The following is a 17282-nucleotide window of genomic DNA, read 5'->3' on the forward strand; positions in this document are numbered from 1 at the left end:
CAAACACTTGGTGGGAAAAAAGTTTAAACATGAGAAAAATAAGAAAATACTTGAAATTAAAAGCAACAATTGATCTCAATCAACAAGTATAACATAAGAAAGCATAGAACAAACATCAAATACCAAATTCATCAACAAGAAATTGAAATTGCAAAGGAGAAGTGAAATTGAACTATAACTTGAAATAGAAGAAAGAGTAACGACAATGTAACTATAAAGAGTAATAACAAGAGAATACTTACAATGAGATTAGCAAACTCAAAAATGAAGAAAATTAAAACTAAAAACCTCTACTCCTACTCCTAAACTATACTAATGATATGCTATGTTATCCCTTTCATTCCCCCTCCAATATGAGCTAAGAGACTTTAGAAATGGGCCTCCAAATCCCACAAATCGTGAGTCACGTGCTTCTTTAATTAAGTCATGCGCGGACACCTGTGCGGACCCACAGGCATGTGCGTCCGCACACTTTGCGAAAATCCCATCCTGTGCGTATGCACAAGTAGCTGTGCGCACGCACACTAGGCGGTGCTTGGCTGGATAAGCGACGCGCTCGAAATGATCCACGCGCTCTGGGTGGGCTCCTGTGTGGACGCACAAGAGGCTATGCGCACGCACACGTCTCTGAACTCATCTCCTTTGATTCTTCATGCTTCCTCCACTTTGCATGCTTTTCTTCCATTTTCTCCAACCCATTCCTACCTTATACAACTGGAATCACTCACAAACAAGATCAAGGCATCGACTGGAAGGCAAATAGAATAAAATATATCAAATTGGGCACAAAAGAGCATGTTTTTATAATCAAGCATAATTTGGGAGGAAAGATCAAAAGCATGCTATTTAAGGGAATGAGTGCAAGTTTATGTCATGAAATCCGTTCAATTCTAACCAAAAAATCATCATCAAAAACAGATTCATTAGTTTGTTCCAAGTGACACGCCCTCTTCACACTCCCAGCTTTTACTTGTTGTGTTCTTCCCTTTTTATTGCTCCTTTCTCCTGAAATTCAACACAAACCCATTTCAAAGCAATGTACCATAATACTTATCATTTAGCTCATGAAATTGCATTGAAATAATGAATATGTGCTCTTTTTATGATCCTTTTGCATAGGTAAAAAAGGTAAATAATGCAAGTCATCACAACACCAAACTTAAGCTTTGCTTGTCCCAAGCAAATCAATGTGAGTTATTCTTTAATGAATTGAGACTTCAACCACGAATAAGTGCATTCATTACCAAGGATAAGGCTAAGTGTTAACACATGCATGAGTATTGTTGTTTCATTGCCATAATGAACTCCTAGACTCTTAAGGATATTTCAAATGTCTGCCTTAGGTGCCCTTTTTATTGATTGTCACCATGAAGTAGCAAGAGTTGTTTCATTTCTTTCTTTTCAATTGACCATGACTCTAAGTGTTTTGTCTCAAGACAACCCTTTTGATTAGGCTTTCAATTAGCACTCCCAAACCAGTTGGTCTTAGGGTGCTAGGTGTTGAAACACCCCTAAGAATTTACTTGCCCAGGTCTCTCTTCTTTACACATCTTCACCACAAGCATCTACTAGGATCTTTAATTCTTTTGAGTTAATTGGTGCTTCCTTTTATCCTAGTAGGTGATGCTCAGAGCCTTAGGTCTTTTTATTGCTTACTACTTCTTGGTTCTATCGATATTCAAGGGACATCCTTAGCCTTTATTTGTCACTTCCTCTAAGTCTAGTTACTCACCATGACTCATTTTCTTTTTAATTCATTCAAGGTCCTACACTTAGTTTCTTTATCTCTTGGTTTTGAATACCCTTACTTGGCCTTAATCTCTTTTACTCTTGTTTTGCAACAATTCACCATAGATTCTTATTGAAACAAACAAATTCTTTTATTTGATGATTTAAAACTTAGCAACATTGCATTCTCTTTCTTGAAAACATAAAGGACTCATAAAAGAAACTTTAGGGAATCAAACATGAAACATAAACTATCCTAACATTGCAATTTATTTTTAAACAGAAATTAAACATAAAGAGAACTAAACATAAATTCATTGGCCCATTTCCCTTGTCTTTGTTTTTGGAAGGGGAGGAGTCATCATCCTTCTTAGAGGATCCTTCTTGTGCCTTTGTGTCCTAGGATTTCCAAAATCCCAACCTTCTCATGTAGTTCCTTTCATCCTCCTTATGCTTAGCCAGAATTTCCTCTTGTCTCGCGCTTACCTCCTCCATTCCTTGCATGAATGTTGGATATCCGGGGTTCAAGGCTGCCATAGCATTACACAAGTGATTCAGCTTCGCTTGTGTGTTGATATCATATTGCCTCCTTGAAATGGTTCTAGCATCATAAAGATGCCTGAACTCAGCAAGGTTCTTATGATGCCATTTGTTTTGCTCCACTATTTTGTTGAGTGCACCTTGTATTTCACCCCCAGTCAACTGTTCTTGCTGTTCCTTTGTTTGATCCACACTTCATTTGAGTTATTGTATGTACTCATTCATTTGGTCCCAATGTTGTTATTGCTGTTTGAGTTGGTTGACATCCTCTCTCAGATGGTGTATGTCTCCTCTCATTTGGTGTATGTCTCCATGCAGTTGTTCCCAATTGAATCCTTCAGGGAATTATTGGTATTGTTAGTACAGTGGTGGTTGAAGTGCTAGGTAGTGTGGTTGTTCCTCAGCCTCTTTTTCCTGTTATGGTTGCCCATGTGGCACATGAGCATGAGCTCTGTGCCCCCTGGCCCTTTGAAGTGGGTTAACAGCTACCACTTTGGCCATCTTCTTGGCAGTTATGGGCTTTTCTTGATCCACTAGCACCTCATCAATAATCTTCTCAACCCTTGCTTCATCACATAGTCTTTGGATGATGCTGGGAAATGCCAACTTTGTGCTATCCTTGGTGCTTTTCAGCACCCTATTAATGTTGTTGGTGATCGTCTCCCCAACATTCACGTTTTCTCCATTCATGATGCTATATATGAGCACAACCCTCTCCAAAGTCACCTCAGAAGTGTTGGATGTTGGGTTGAGAAATCTTCTCACAAAGTCAAGCCATCCTCTGGCTTGGGGGTTCAAATCTCTTCTCCTCAGCTGGTTAGGTCTTCCATCCATGTCATTGATCCACTGTACATTCAGCACGCAAATTTTATTTAGGGTTTCATCAAATCCTGGGTCTTGTTGCTTAATCCTCTCTTCAAAACTCCGGGTGGAGCTTGTTTGCTTCACCATCAACATCCTATCTATGTTGGAGTGGCTATAGTCGATGGCCATCCCCTCACATAGCTAAGATACCCATAGGGTTGCCCTGGTTGAAGCACTGCATTAGTGTAGAATTCTCTAACCAAGCTCTCCACCACCTTCCTTGGTGGGTTGCACAAGAGTGCCCATCCCCTGCTGTTGATTTCTCTGATGATTTCAGGATACTCATTCCTCCCAAGTTGGAAGCCAACCTCTAGAATAATTTACCTCTCGCTCACCCAACCATACAACTGGTTTTGGTTGAATGATGAGAGGAACTTATATTCATTTTGGCTTGAGGATCCTGAGGTTGATTCCTTGGTCTTTCTCTTCTTTGATGATGAGGCTCTTGGTGGTGCCATTGGGTGAGAAAAGAGGTTTGAAAGGTTGAAGAGAATGGAAGAAGAAATAGAGAACGGAGAGCAAAGTAAGGGTTTGCTCCACAACACCAAACTTAGGACTTGATTGTCCCTAATCAAGTAAAAGAAAAGAAGGTAGTAGCGAGAAATAAAGGGAGAATAAGGGAAATGTGATGGTTCTTTCACATGTGAAACTTGGGGATTGAAATAAAGAGAGTGATGCGCGTGCATCATTGCCTACTTTTAGTAGTCATTTTAGTAGATTTCTGTTTAGTTTTCATACAAATTTTGCCAAAATATGAGTAATAGCATGAAAAATCTCTGCATGAAACAAAATCTCAAGCATAGGTAAATTTTAGCTAATATACAAGGTAAATATGATAAAATAGATCACACTAAGTGAAGTTTTGATTTTGAGTATTATTATCACATTTAGTATATAAAGATCATCTTGTATGTTACCTTGATGCACTTTGTTTGTTTGATTTAAGGCAAAAAAAAAAAAGCAGAGAAGAGCCACGTTAGTGGCTACGTTAATCTAATTAACGTGACCACTAACATGCAAGGAAGGAAAATTAGAACGTTAGTGGGAACGTTAATGGCATCAACTTTGAAGAAGGAGCAGCGTTAGTGGCAAAAGTGAGTGCCAATAACGCTAGCGAAGGCCAAGAAGACCCACGTTAGCTTCCACATTAGTTACATTAACGTGGAAACTAACGTGGAGGGAAAGAGAGATGCCAACGTTAGTGGAAAAGGTGAATGCCACTAACGCTAGCGAAGCAAAGGAAGACCCACGTTAATGGCCACGTTAGTTACACTAACGTGGGCAAAAGTCTTACCTGGCAGTCTGACCATGCCTTCTTTAAACAAGAATAACTTGAGCCACAAAGCTCCAAATGAAACGATTCTGGTGGCATTGAAAAGTAGAATTTTAGAGCTTTCCAAACATATATGGCAATACATGGTGGACAATAAATTTGAGGGAGAAAACTTGCCCCGAATGTGCAAGGATGAACATGGTATCAACCTGTAGTAAGGCCAGCTGACCTCTTCACCTTCCAAGAAGTGTACCTCGAGCTGTAGAGCTCCAAATGATGCACTTCTAAAAGAGTTTGAAAGTAGACATCGAGGGCTTTCCAACAATATATAATTGTATGGGGTGGATATTAAGTTTGAGCTCCAGAACCTGGCAATATTAAGCCCTGATCGCTAGTGTTATCGTGACTCACCTTTTCCAGTAACGCTAGCGACTATGCCAGCAACCTTGTCCACTTCAAAGGAGCATAACATGAGTTACAGAGGTCCAATTGAGGTGATTCTAGTTGCGTTAGAAAGCTGACATTTAGAGCTTTCCAAAGATATATAATAGTATATAGTGGGCATGAAATTAAAGCACAAACAAGAGGCATCTTTTAAGCCCCAAAAATACCAACTGGGTAGCAAGTGCAACGTTAGCCACAATAACTTTAGCATTAACGCCACACTTACAGCATTAGTGTGGCTAACGGCAGCATTAATGCTAAGCAACTAGACCTCAACTTGATTCACTTCTCTCTCAAGTCCAATTCAAAGCTGAAGCAAGCAAGCCCAAAATTGTCAACCAATCAAGGCCACAAGAGCATCTAGAATAGAAATTTTCATTTAATTGTAATTTGCTTTTAATTTCATTTCATTTTGTAATTTAGGAGAGCCTGTATAAGGGCCTTAGTTTTTACATTCAAGACATTCTGGAACAGAAATTGAAGGAAGGGGGAGAGAGTGAAGACCAATTCGAACTTCTGTGAATTGGCACACTCTAAGGGGATTGGGTCTTCGGACCCCTCCCCTCCTACACTCTTCTTCCTTTTCTCTTATTTTCTTCCTTAGGAGTTGTTTCTTTTCTTTGTACTTTTCATTTATGAATTTGGAAGTTTCAATGTTAGTTTTAATCTTCATCTTTACTTTTCTGCACTTTCTTTCTTTTCTATTTTGGGTAGAGCAATGATCAACTTACTCTTTTCATTGGGTTAGAGAGCTCTATTGTGATTCAATGGATCAATTGTATTTTTCATTCTTCTTCTTCTTTCTTTTCTCTTGATTTTACTAGAGAGCTTTCGATCTTAATTCAATTAGTTAGTTGTCTTGGAAAAGAAACTCTCTATAATTGGATCTCCTCTGAGCCTTGGAAAAGGGATGAGGAGATCATGCTAGAAATGCTCTCTCACATTGGATTAGGTTGGGGGTTGGGCGGATATAGTGATATGTAATCCTCCCAATACTTTGACCTATGAATGTGTGTGGTATAATCAGTGACCAAACTTCATCTCTTCCCATGAGCAATTAAATCATGGAATTGGGAAATTGTTCAAGTTTAGAGAGATTGGATTGCCAAGGAATTGGGATCCAATCACTTAAGATTGCCAAGTAGATCAATGAATGCATTGATTGAGAAAGACATGAGAATGAACTTGATCCGGAGGATTGTAATATCTCTTGATCCCAATGTTCATTTTATTTTTAGTTCTTACATTTACTTTTCTTGCCATTTTACTTTTCTGCACTTTATTGCTTTCTTTACTTTTATGCCATTTACATTTCCTTGTTACTTATCACTCCAATATGATTCGTCTAACTAGGATAATCAATTAACCATTAATTTCTTAATCCGTTAATCCCTGTGGATTCGACCTCACTCTATTGTGAGTTTTTACTTGACGACAAATTTGTTATACTTGCCGAAGGAAAATTTGTTGAGAGACAAGTTTCTGTGCATCAGAGAGTAGTGGAAAAGTGTTTAGCTTTTATAAGAGGGAGAGATGCAGTCTGGAAGAGGTCTTTGTGATGGAAAGTAAAAGCGACTCAACTTTTTCACACTTGGGAAGTGGCGCCTAGCGTGGGAAGAGGCACCAACCCTTTTCTCGTCATGTGTTGAGTTCCAAAGTGTAAGTACACTTTGACTCCCTCTCTCAGTGAGCTATCAATCATGTGATTCCCATTCTCTCTCCTAAAATTGAAAACCGAAAACCCATTAGTGAAAAGAACCTCTTTATATTACCTTTTTGTAACATGCAATTAAAAAGCATTTGATGAGTGCCCATTGGGACACCAAACTTAATTTCTTTGCATCTAATAAATTAGGTTTATCATTGGATTTTTGATGTGTTCATAAGGGTGAAATAAATTCACTTCTTTCACATTCTTTCTTCTCTAACTCCATCCGAACACATTAAAGTGGCCTTACATGCCTAACCAATTTATTTAATGCATTCAAACTAAGAACATGCTGGGCTTGCTATGCGAACATCATATGGTGGTGGCCACACCAAACTTAATTTTTGGGCTTACTTTCAAAGTTAATTCATTCAGTGGTTGTAAGCCTAAATTAAGTGGGTTAGTGGCCATACCAAACTTAGCTCTTTAGCTAGATCTGCAGCCCAATTCAATCAATGTTAATGAGTGAACCCAGTAGCCTTGCACTTCCAATGGAATAAAATATATATCTACTAACTAACAATCACTTTTAACTCCCTAAGTTACCATAACTATTTATGAAAAGCAGAAAACTGAAAAGATTAACTGGAACTTAAAATACTTAAACCAACTATCCTAAACTACTTTTAGAAAGCAGAAAATCAAAAGGATATAAATGTTGGGGTGCCTCCCAACCAGCGCTTCTTTAATGTCATTAGCTTAACATTCCTCCATCTTTAGTTGATGTTGTAGCTCACTCTCTGCTCTTCGAAATAGTCCCCCAAGTAGTGCTTTAACTTCTGGCCATTGACAGTAAAAGTCCTTTGTGTCTTGTCTTCCATAAGCTCTACATGCCCATAGGGAGACACCTTGAGGATTGTGAAGGGTCTAGACCACCTTGACTTAAGCTTCCCTGGGAAGACCTTGAGTCTTGAGTTGTATTGTAGCACCTTTTGACCTTCTACAAACTCTCTTCTTGCTATCTTTTGGTCATGTAATTTTTTTTCTTTCTCCTTGTAGATTTTAGCATTAGTATCAAAATTTAGTAGCTTGAGTTTCCAGAAGGCTTTGTGTTCAAGCTCAAGGGGTAGGTGACATGCCTTCAAAGAGCGTTTAAAGAGCGTGTTTTGAAGGCCGTCCTATATGCCCAAAGAGCGTCATCGAGCCTCTTTGACTAGTCCTTTCTTGAAGCTCCCACAGTTTTCTCTAGGATCCTTTTTAGCTCTCTGTTGGATACCTCTGTCTGCCCACTTGTTTGAGGGTGATAAGGTGTTGCAACCTTATGTTTCACTCCATATCTCATGAGGAGGGCTTCCAATGATCTGCTGCAGAAATGGCTTCCTGATGAGCGGATATTTTATATGCTTTTTGGTGGTATTTTCATGTAGTTTTTACTATGCTTTAGTCACTTTTTAGTATATTTTTATTAGTCTTTATGCAAAAATCAAATTTCTAGACTTTACTATGAGTCTGTGTGTTTTTCTATGATTTCAGGTATTTTCTGGCAAAAATTGAGGGACCTGAACAAAAATCTGATTCAGAGGCTGAGAAAGGACTACAGATGCTGTTGGATTCTGACCTCCCTGCACTCGGAATAGATTTTCTAGAGCTATAGAAGTCCAATTGATGCGCTCCAAATTGCCTTGAAAAATAGACATCTTGGGCTTTCCAGCAACATATAATAGTTTATACTTTTCCCAAGATTTGATAGAGCAAACTGGTGTTTAAACGCCAGTTTTTTACCCTTTTCTGGCGTTAACGCCAGAACTGGCATAAAAGTTGGAGTTAAACGCCCAAACTGGCACCAAAGCTGGAGTTTAATGCCAGGAATAGCCTATGCACGTGAAATCTTCAAAGCTCAGCCCAAACACACACCAAGTGGGCCCCGAAAGTGGATTTCTACACCATTTATCTTAGTTTACCCATTTTCTATAAACCTATGTTACTAGTTTAGTATAAAAACTACTTTTAGAGATGCATTTTGTACCTTATGACATTTTACATCTAAATTTGTATCTTCTACGGCATGAGTCTCTAAACTCCTTGATTGGGAGTGACGAGCTCTGTTGTGTCTCAATGGATTAATGCAATTACTACTATTTTTCATTCAATCATGCTTGTTTCTATTCTAAGATATTCATTCACATTTCAACATGATAAATTTGATGATCCGTGACACTCATCACCGTTCTCAACCTATGAACACGTGCCTGAAAACCACTTCCATTCTACCTTAGATTGAGTGGGTATCTCTTGGGCTCTTGGTTCATGAGTTTGATTGTCTCTCCTAACAACAGAGCATTCAAATCCGTGAGATCAGAGTCTTCATGGTATAAGCTAGAATCAATTCGCAACATTCTTGAGATTCGAAAAGTCTAAACCTTGTCTGTGGTATTCTGAGTAGGATCTGGGAAGGGATGACTGTGATGAGCTTCAAATTCATAAATGTTGGGCGCAGTGACAGTGTGCAAAATGATCAACAGATTCTATTCCAACACAAATGAGAACCGATAGATGATTAGCCATGTACATAGACCATTTTCACTGAGAGGACGGCGGGTAGCCATTGACAACGGTGATCCACCAGCATACAGCTTGCCATGAAAGGTGCCTTGCATGCGTGGAGAAGAACATAGTAGGAAAGCAGAGATTCAGAAGACAAAGCATCTCTAAAACCCCAATCTGATCTCCATTAATGCATAACAAATACTCTTTATTTCATGTTCTTTTACGTTCTGCAATTAAAACTAAGAATCATTATTGATATCCTGACTAAGAGTTACAAGATAACCATAGCTTGCTTCAAGCCAACAATCTCTGTGGGATCGACCCTTACTCACGTAAGGTATTACTTGGACGACCCAGTGCACTTGCTGGTTAGCTGTGCGAAATTGCAAAAGTGTGATTGTGATTTCGTGCACCATTTCCTCTATCACTAATGAGGGCTCTGGGAACTCCAAAGCGGCTGAAGATGTTCCACCTAAGGAAGTTTATGACTATCTTATTATCATTTAATGGGGTTGCAATGGCCTCCACCCACTTAGATACATAGTCCACTGCCATTAGAATGTACTTATTTGAGTATGAGGTTGGGAAGGGACCCATGAAGTCAATTTCCCATACATCAAATAGCTCAAGTTCTAGGATGAGTTGCTGTGGCATCTCAATCTTCTTGGGTAGATTGCTAGCTCTTTGGCATTCATTGCACCTTGACACTAATTCCTTTGCATCTTTGAATATCGTTGGTCAAAAGAATCCACATTGGAGCACCTTTGCTGCTGTTCTTTCTCCACTAAAATGGCCTCCATATGCAGATCTATGGCATTGCCACAACATTTCTTGCCCTTCCTCTTGTGAAATATACCTTTTCAAGACTCCATTAACACCCTTTTTAAACAAGTAGGGTTCATCCCAAATGTAGTGTTTAGCATCATTGAGTAGCTTCCTCCTCATGTACTTGTTGATGTTGGTGGGCAACTCCCCAATAGCCTTGCAATTGGCTATATCAGCAAACCAAGGGCTTTCTTGAATCGTCATCAACTGCTCATCAGGGAAGCTTTCATTCACTTCAAATTGTTGTGCTTTGGTACACAAAATTGTGATACACAACTTTGTGCAACTGACCAGCAAGTGTAATGGGTCGTCTAAGTAATACCTTACGTGAGTAAGGGTCGATCCCAAGGAGATTGTCGGCTTGAAGCAAGCTATGGTCATCTTGTAAATCTCAGTCAGGCGGATTCAAGTGGTTATGGAGTTTTGATAATTAAAGGAACGAAATAGAACATAAAATACGATAGAAAATACTTATGCAATTCATTTATGGGAATTTCAGATAAGCGTATGAAGATGCTCTTTTCCTTCTGAGCCTCTGCTTTCCTATTGCCTTCATCCAATCATTCATACTCCTTTCCATGGCAAGCTGTATGTAGGTGGATCACCGTTGTCAATGGCTACCATCCATCCTCTCAGTGAAAATGGTCCTCTACGGTTTCCTGCATGGCTAATCTTCTGCCGGTTCTCGATCATGTCGGAATAAGATCCATTGATCCTTTTGCACACTGTCACTGCGCCTAACACTCGCGAGTTTGAAGCTCGTCACAGTCATCCCATCCCAAATCCTACTCATACTAAAAACTACCTAAAAACAATGCCAAAAAGCGTATAAATTATGCGCTCATCACAACACCAAACTTAAATTGTTGCTTGTCCCCAAGCAACTGAAACAAAATAGAATAAAAAGAAGAGAATATACAATGAATCTCACAATATCAATGAAACTTAGTCCCAATTAGATGAGCGGGACTAGTAGCTTTTTGCTTCTGAACAGTTTTGGCATCTCACTTTATCCTTTGAAATTCAGAATGATTGGCATCTATAGGAACTCAGAATTTTAGATAGTGTTATTGATTTTCCTAGTTCAGTATGTTGATTCTTGAACACAGCTACTTTATGAGTCTTGGCCGTGACCCTAAGCACTTTGTTTTCCAATATTACCACTGGATACATAAATGCCACAGACACATAACTGGGTTAACCTTTCAGATTGTGACTCAGCTTTGCTAAAGTCCCCAGTTAGAGGTGTCCAGTGTTCTTAAGCACACTCTTTTGCTTTGGATCACGACTTTAACCACTCAGTCTCAAGCTTTTCACTTGGACCTTCATGACACAAGCACATGGTTAGGGACAGCTTGATTTAGCCGCTTAGGCCAGGATTTTATTCCTTTGGGCCCTCCTATCAACTGATGCTCAAAGCCTTGGATCCTTTTTACCCTTTCCTTTTGGTTTAAAGGACTATTGACTTTTTTTGCTTGCTTTTTCTTTTTCTTTCTTTTTCTTTTATGCCATTTTTTCTTTCCTTTTTTTTCACTAATTTTTTTCTTTCACTGCTTTTTCTTGCTTCAAGAATCAATTTCATGATTTTTTAGATTATCAATAACATTTCTCTTTGTTCATCAGTCTTTCAAGAGCCAACAATTTTAACATTCATAAACTTCACTATAAAAAATATGCACTATTCAAGCATTCATCCAGAACACAAAAAGTATTGCCACAACATCAAAATAATTAAACTAATTTCAAGATAAAATTTGAAATCCAAGTACTTCTTGTTCTTTTTGTAATTAGGCACATTTTTCATTTAAAAGAGGTGAAGGATTCATGGAATTATTCATAGCTTTAAGGCATAGACACTAGACACTAATGATCATGTAATGAAGACATAAACATAGATAACACATAGAGCATAAAATCAAAAAATTGAAAAATAAGAACAAGAAAATCAAAGAACGGGTCCACCTTAGTGATGGCGGCTAGTTCTTTCTCTTGAAGATCCAATGGAACGCCTGAGCTCCTCTATGTCTCTTCTTTGCCTTTGTTGCTCTTCCCTCATGGTTATTTGATCCTCTCTAATTTCATGGAGAATAATGGAGTGCTCTTGGTGCTCCATCCTTAGTTGCTCCATGTTGGAACTCAAATCTCCCAAAGAGGTGTTGAGTTGCTCCCAATAAATGTGTGGAGGAGAATGCATCCCTTGAGGCTCAAGGATTTCTTGATGAGGAACTTCCTCATGTTCTTGTTGATGTCCATGAGTAGGCTCTCTTATTTGCTCCATCCTTTTTTTAGTGATGGGCTTGTCCTCTTCAATAAAGATGTCTTCCTCTATGACAATTCTAGCTAAAATTCATAGGTGACAAATGAGATGAGCAAAGGCTAACCTTGCCAAAGTGGAAGGTTTGTCAGCCACTTTGTAGAATTTTAGAGATATGACCTCATGAACTTCTACTTTCTCTCTAATCATGATGCTATGGATCATGATAGCCCGATCTATAGTCACTTCAGATCGGTTGCTAGTAAGAACGATGGAGCGTTGGATGAATTCCAACCATCCTCTAGCCACGGGTTTAAGGTCATGCCTTCTCAATTGAACCGGCTGGCCTTTGGAGTCTCTTTTCCACTGAGCACCTTCCACACATATGTCCATGAGGACTTGGTCCAACCTTTGATCAAAGTTGACCCTTCTAGTGTAAGTGCGTACATCTCCTTGCATCATTAGCAAGTTAAATGCCAACCTTATATTTTCTGGACTGAAATCTAAGTATTTCCCCCGAACCATGGTAAGCCAATTCTTTAGGTTCGGGTTCATACTTTGATCATGGTGTTTGGTGATCCATGCATTAGCATAGAACTCTTGAATCATTAAGATTCCGACTTGTTGAATGGGGTTAGTGAGAACTTCTCAACCTCTTCTTCGAATCTCATGTCGAATCTCTGGATACTCATTCCGTTTGAGCATGACAGGGACCTCAGGGGTCACCTTCTTCTTGGCCATAACTTCATAGAAGTGGTCTTGATGGACCTTTGAGATGAATCTCCCCATCTCCCATGACTCAGAGGTGAAAGCTTTTGCCTTCCCTTTCCTCTTTCTAGAGGTTTCTCCGGCCTAGGTGCCATAAATGGTTATGGAAAAACAAAAAGCAATGCTTTTTCCACACTAAACTTAAAATGTTTGCTCGTCCTCGAGCAAAAGAAAAAAGAAGGGACGGAGAAGAAGAAGAAATAGAGGAGAAAGAGGGGAAAAATGTTCGGCCAAGGAGGGGAGAAGTGTGTATGATGTGTGAAAATAAAGGAGTGATGATGGGTTTATATAGGAGTGGAAGAGAGGGGTGGCCGTGTGTGAGGGTTGGGTTGGAAAGAAAAGTTTTTGAATTTTAAATGGTGGGGTAGGTGAGGTGTTTGGGGAAGAGTGGATGGAGGTGATTGGTGAAGGGTATTTGGGAAAGGGTGTTATTGGAATGTGTGAAGAAGAGAGAGAGTGAGTTGAGGTAGGTGGAGATCCTATGGGATCCATAGATCCTGAGGTGTCAAGGATTTCTCATCCCTGCACCATTTCTCGCATTAAACACCAGCTTTTCTTCCCTTTCTGACGTTTAATGCCAGCTTAATGCCCTTTTCTAGTGTTAAACGCCAGTCCGGTGCCCTTTTCTGGCGTTAAACGCCCAGAATGGTGCCAGACTGGGCGTTTAATGCCCATTCTGCTACCCTTACTGGCGTTTAAACGCCAGCAAGCTCCTCCTCCAGGGTGTGCTATTTTTGATGCTATTTTTGAATTTGCTTTGATTTTTGCAGTTGTTTTTGTGACTCCACATGATTATCAACCTAAAGAAAACATAAAATAACAATGGAAATTAAACACAGATAAATAAAAATTGGGTTCCCTCCCAATAAGCGCTTCTTTAATGTCAATAGCTTGACAGTGAGCTCTCATGGAGCTTCACAAATATTCAGAGCATGGTTGGGGCCTCCCAACACCAAACTTAGAGTTTGAATGTGGAGGTTCTGTTTGACTCTGTATTGAGAGAGGCTTTTCATGCTTCTTCTCCATGTGTACAGAAGAAGATCCTTGAGCCTTAAACATAAGGTAGTCCTCATTCACTTGAAGGACCAATTCTCCTCCGTCAACATCAATAACAGCTTTTGCTTTGGCTAGGAAAGGTCTGCCAAGGATGATGGATTCATCCTTATTCTTCCCAGTGTCTTGGATTATGAAGTCAACAGGGTTGTAAAGGCCTTCAACCTTCACTAAGACATCCTCTACAAGTCCATAAGCCTATTTCCTTGAATTGTCTGCCATCTCCAGTGAGATTCTTGCAGCTTATACCTCAAAGATCCCTAGTTTCTCCATTACAGAGAGTGGCATGAGGTTTACACTTGAACTCAAGTCACACAAAGCCTTCTCAAAGGTCATGGTGCCAATGGTGCAAGTTATTAAGAACCTTCCGGGATCTGATTTCTTTTGAGGTATCTTCAGTTGAGCCAAGGTGTTTAGTTCATTAATGAGCAATGGAGGTTCATCCTCCCAAGTCTCATTACTAAATAATTTGGCATTCAGCTTCATGATTGTTCCTAGTTACTGAGCAATTTTCTCTTCAGTAGTAACTTCATCTTCTTCAGAAGAAGAATACTCATCAGTGCTCTTGAATGGCAGAAGTAAGTTCAATGGAATCTCAATGGTCTCTGTATGAGCCTTAGATTCCCTTGGTTCCTCAGAGGGGAACTCCCTAGTGGTCAGTGGACGTCCCATGAGATCTTCCTCACTGGGAATCACTACCTTTCCCTCCTCCACATGTTCGGCCATGTTGAACATATGGACGGCGTTGCACTCTCTTTTTGGATTCTCTTTTGTGTTGCTTGGGAGAGTGCTAGGAGGAGTTTAAGTAACTCTCTTACTCAGCTGACCCACTTGTGCCTCCAAATTTCTAATAAAGGATCTTGTTTCATTCATAAAACTTAGTCTGGTCTTAGATAGATCAGAGACTATGGTTGCTAAACCAGAACAATTTTGCTCAGAGTTCTCTATTTGTTGCTGAGAAGATGATGGGAAAGGTTTGCTATTGCCAAACCTGTTTCTCCCACCATTATTGTTATTGAAGCCTTTTTAAGGCTTCTGTTGATCCTTCCATGAGAAATTTGGGTGATTCCTCCATGAAGAATTGTAGGTGTTTCCATAGGATTCTCCCATGTAATTCACCTCTTCCATTGCAGGATTCCCAGGGTCATAAGCTTATCCTTCAGAGGAAGCTTCTTTAGCACTGCCAGATGCAGCTTGTAATCCAGTCAGATTCTGAGAAATCACATTGACTTGCTGAGTCAATATTTTGTTCTGAGCAAATATGGCATTCAGAGTATCAATCTAAAAAACTCCTTTCTTCTGAGTTATCCCATTGCTCATAGGATTTTTTTCATAAGTGTACATGAACTGGTTATTTGCAACCATTTCAATAAGTTCTTGGGCTTCTATAAGCGTTTTCTTCAGATAAATAGATCCACCTGCAGAATGGTCCAATGACATCTTGGATAGCTCAGACAGACCATCATAGAAGATACCTATGATGCTCCATTCTGAAAGCATGTCAGAAGGACACCTTCATAGAGGGATTCACCTTCCTTCTATTTGAAGGTTTGAACTTCCACTCTAAGCTTACTCATCTTTTGAGGTGGAAAGAATTTAGCTAAGAAGGCATTGACTAGCTTTTCCCAAGAGCTCAGGCTGTCTCTAGGTTGTGAATTCAACCATATACTACCTCTGTCTCTTACAGCAAAAGGGAAGAGCATAAGTCTGTAGACCTCGGGATCAACTCCATTGGTCTTAATAGTATCACAGATTTGTAAAAATTCAGACAAGAACTGATGAGGAACTTCAAATGAAAGTTCATGAAACTTACAATTCTATTACATTAGAGAAACTAATTGGGGCTTAAGCTCAAAGTTGTTTGCTCCAATGGCAGGAATAGATATGCTTCTCCCATAGAAATCGGAAGTTGGTGCAGTAAAGTCACCAAGCACCTTCCTTGCATTGTTGGCATTGTTGTTATTTTCAGCTTCCATGTCTTCTTCTTTTTCGAAAATTTCTGTGAGGTCCTCTCCAGAGAGTTGTGTTTTAGCTTCTCTTAGCTTCCTCTTCAGAAACCTTTCAATTTCAGGATCAGTTTCAACAAGAATGTCTTTATCTTTGTTCCTACTCATATGAAAGAGAAGAAAACAAAGAAACTATGGAATCCTCTATGTCACGGTATAGAGATTTCTTGATGTGTCATAGGAAAAGAAGAATAGAAGGATGAGGTAGATAAAGAAGAATGTGAACATATAAAGAGGGGAGAGTGTTCGAATTATTAAGAGAGGAGGAGTGTTGTGATTAAATAGAAGGAAATGAGAGAGGGAATTTTCAAAAACTTTAAAATTAAAATAATTGGTTAATTAAAAAGATTTTTGAAAAAGTGGTTAGGTGATTTTGAAAAAGATAAGAAATAGTGATTAGTTGAAAAAGATTTGGAAATAATTTTGAAAAGATAAGAAGTTAGAAAAAAATAGTTTGAAATCAAATTAAAAGAGATATGATTGAAAAAATTTGATTTTAAAAAGATATGATTGAATAGATATGATTGAAGAAAATTTGATTTTTAAAAAGATATGATTGAAAAGATATTGTTGAAAAAGATTTGATTTTTAAAATTGATGACTTGACTAACATGAAATTAAAAGATATGATTCTAAATTTCAAATATTGAACCTTTCTTAACAAGAAAGTAACAAACTTGAATTTTTTTTGAATCACAACATTAATTGTTAGCAAGGATTTTTGGAAATATTAAAAGAAAAATGAAAAAGATTTGATTTTGAAAAAGATATGAGAAGATATGAAAAAGATAATATTTTGAAAATCAGTTTTAAAACTTGAAAAATTGGAAAAGATATGATTTGAAAACAAAATTTCCTCCTTGGTGCTATCCTGGCGTTAAACGCCCAGAATGGTATCTGTTCCGAGGGTTACCTGAAACATGTAGCTCGGTCGTCTTGGAGAGGCCCGAGGTGGGGGTCAGGGACCCGAGCTTGATATGTGGAGTGGTTGGTGGTTGTACCTGCAATGACACTCCGATGCTTAAGTTAGCATGGGTTCAAGCAGATATGTGTAGAATGTGGAATGTATGTCATACCTGGGTGCTCCAGTGTATTTATAGTAGTTGGCCGTGATCTTCCCTGGATAAGATATTCTTATCTTATCTTATCTTTTGGGAGTTTTATCTCTATCTTTGTGGAACCGCCTTTCCTAGGCCTTTTCGGCCTTTAGGTTTTGGGCTGCGTTCCTTTTGATGGGCCTTCTTAGCTTTATTGTCCGAGGTCCGACCTCAGGCGTGGGCCTTGGGACGAGGTCGGACTTTTCATGGATTTTGCCGAGTTGGAGGAGCCCGG

Source organism: Arachis hypogaea, chromosome 4, assembly GCF_003086295.3.
Source record: "Arachis hypogaea cultivar Tifrunner chromosome 4, arahy.Tifrunner.gnm2.J5K5, whole genome shotgun sequence".
Taxonomy (NCBI): domain Eukaryota; kingdom Viridiplantae; phylum Streptophyta; class Magnoliopsida; order Fabales; family Fabaceae; genus Arachis; species Arachis hypogaea.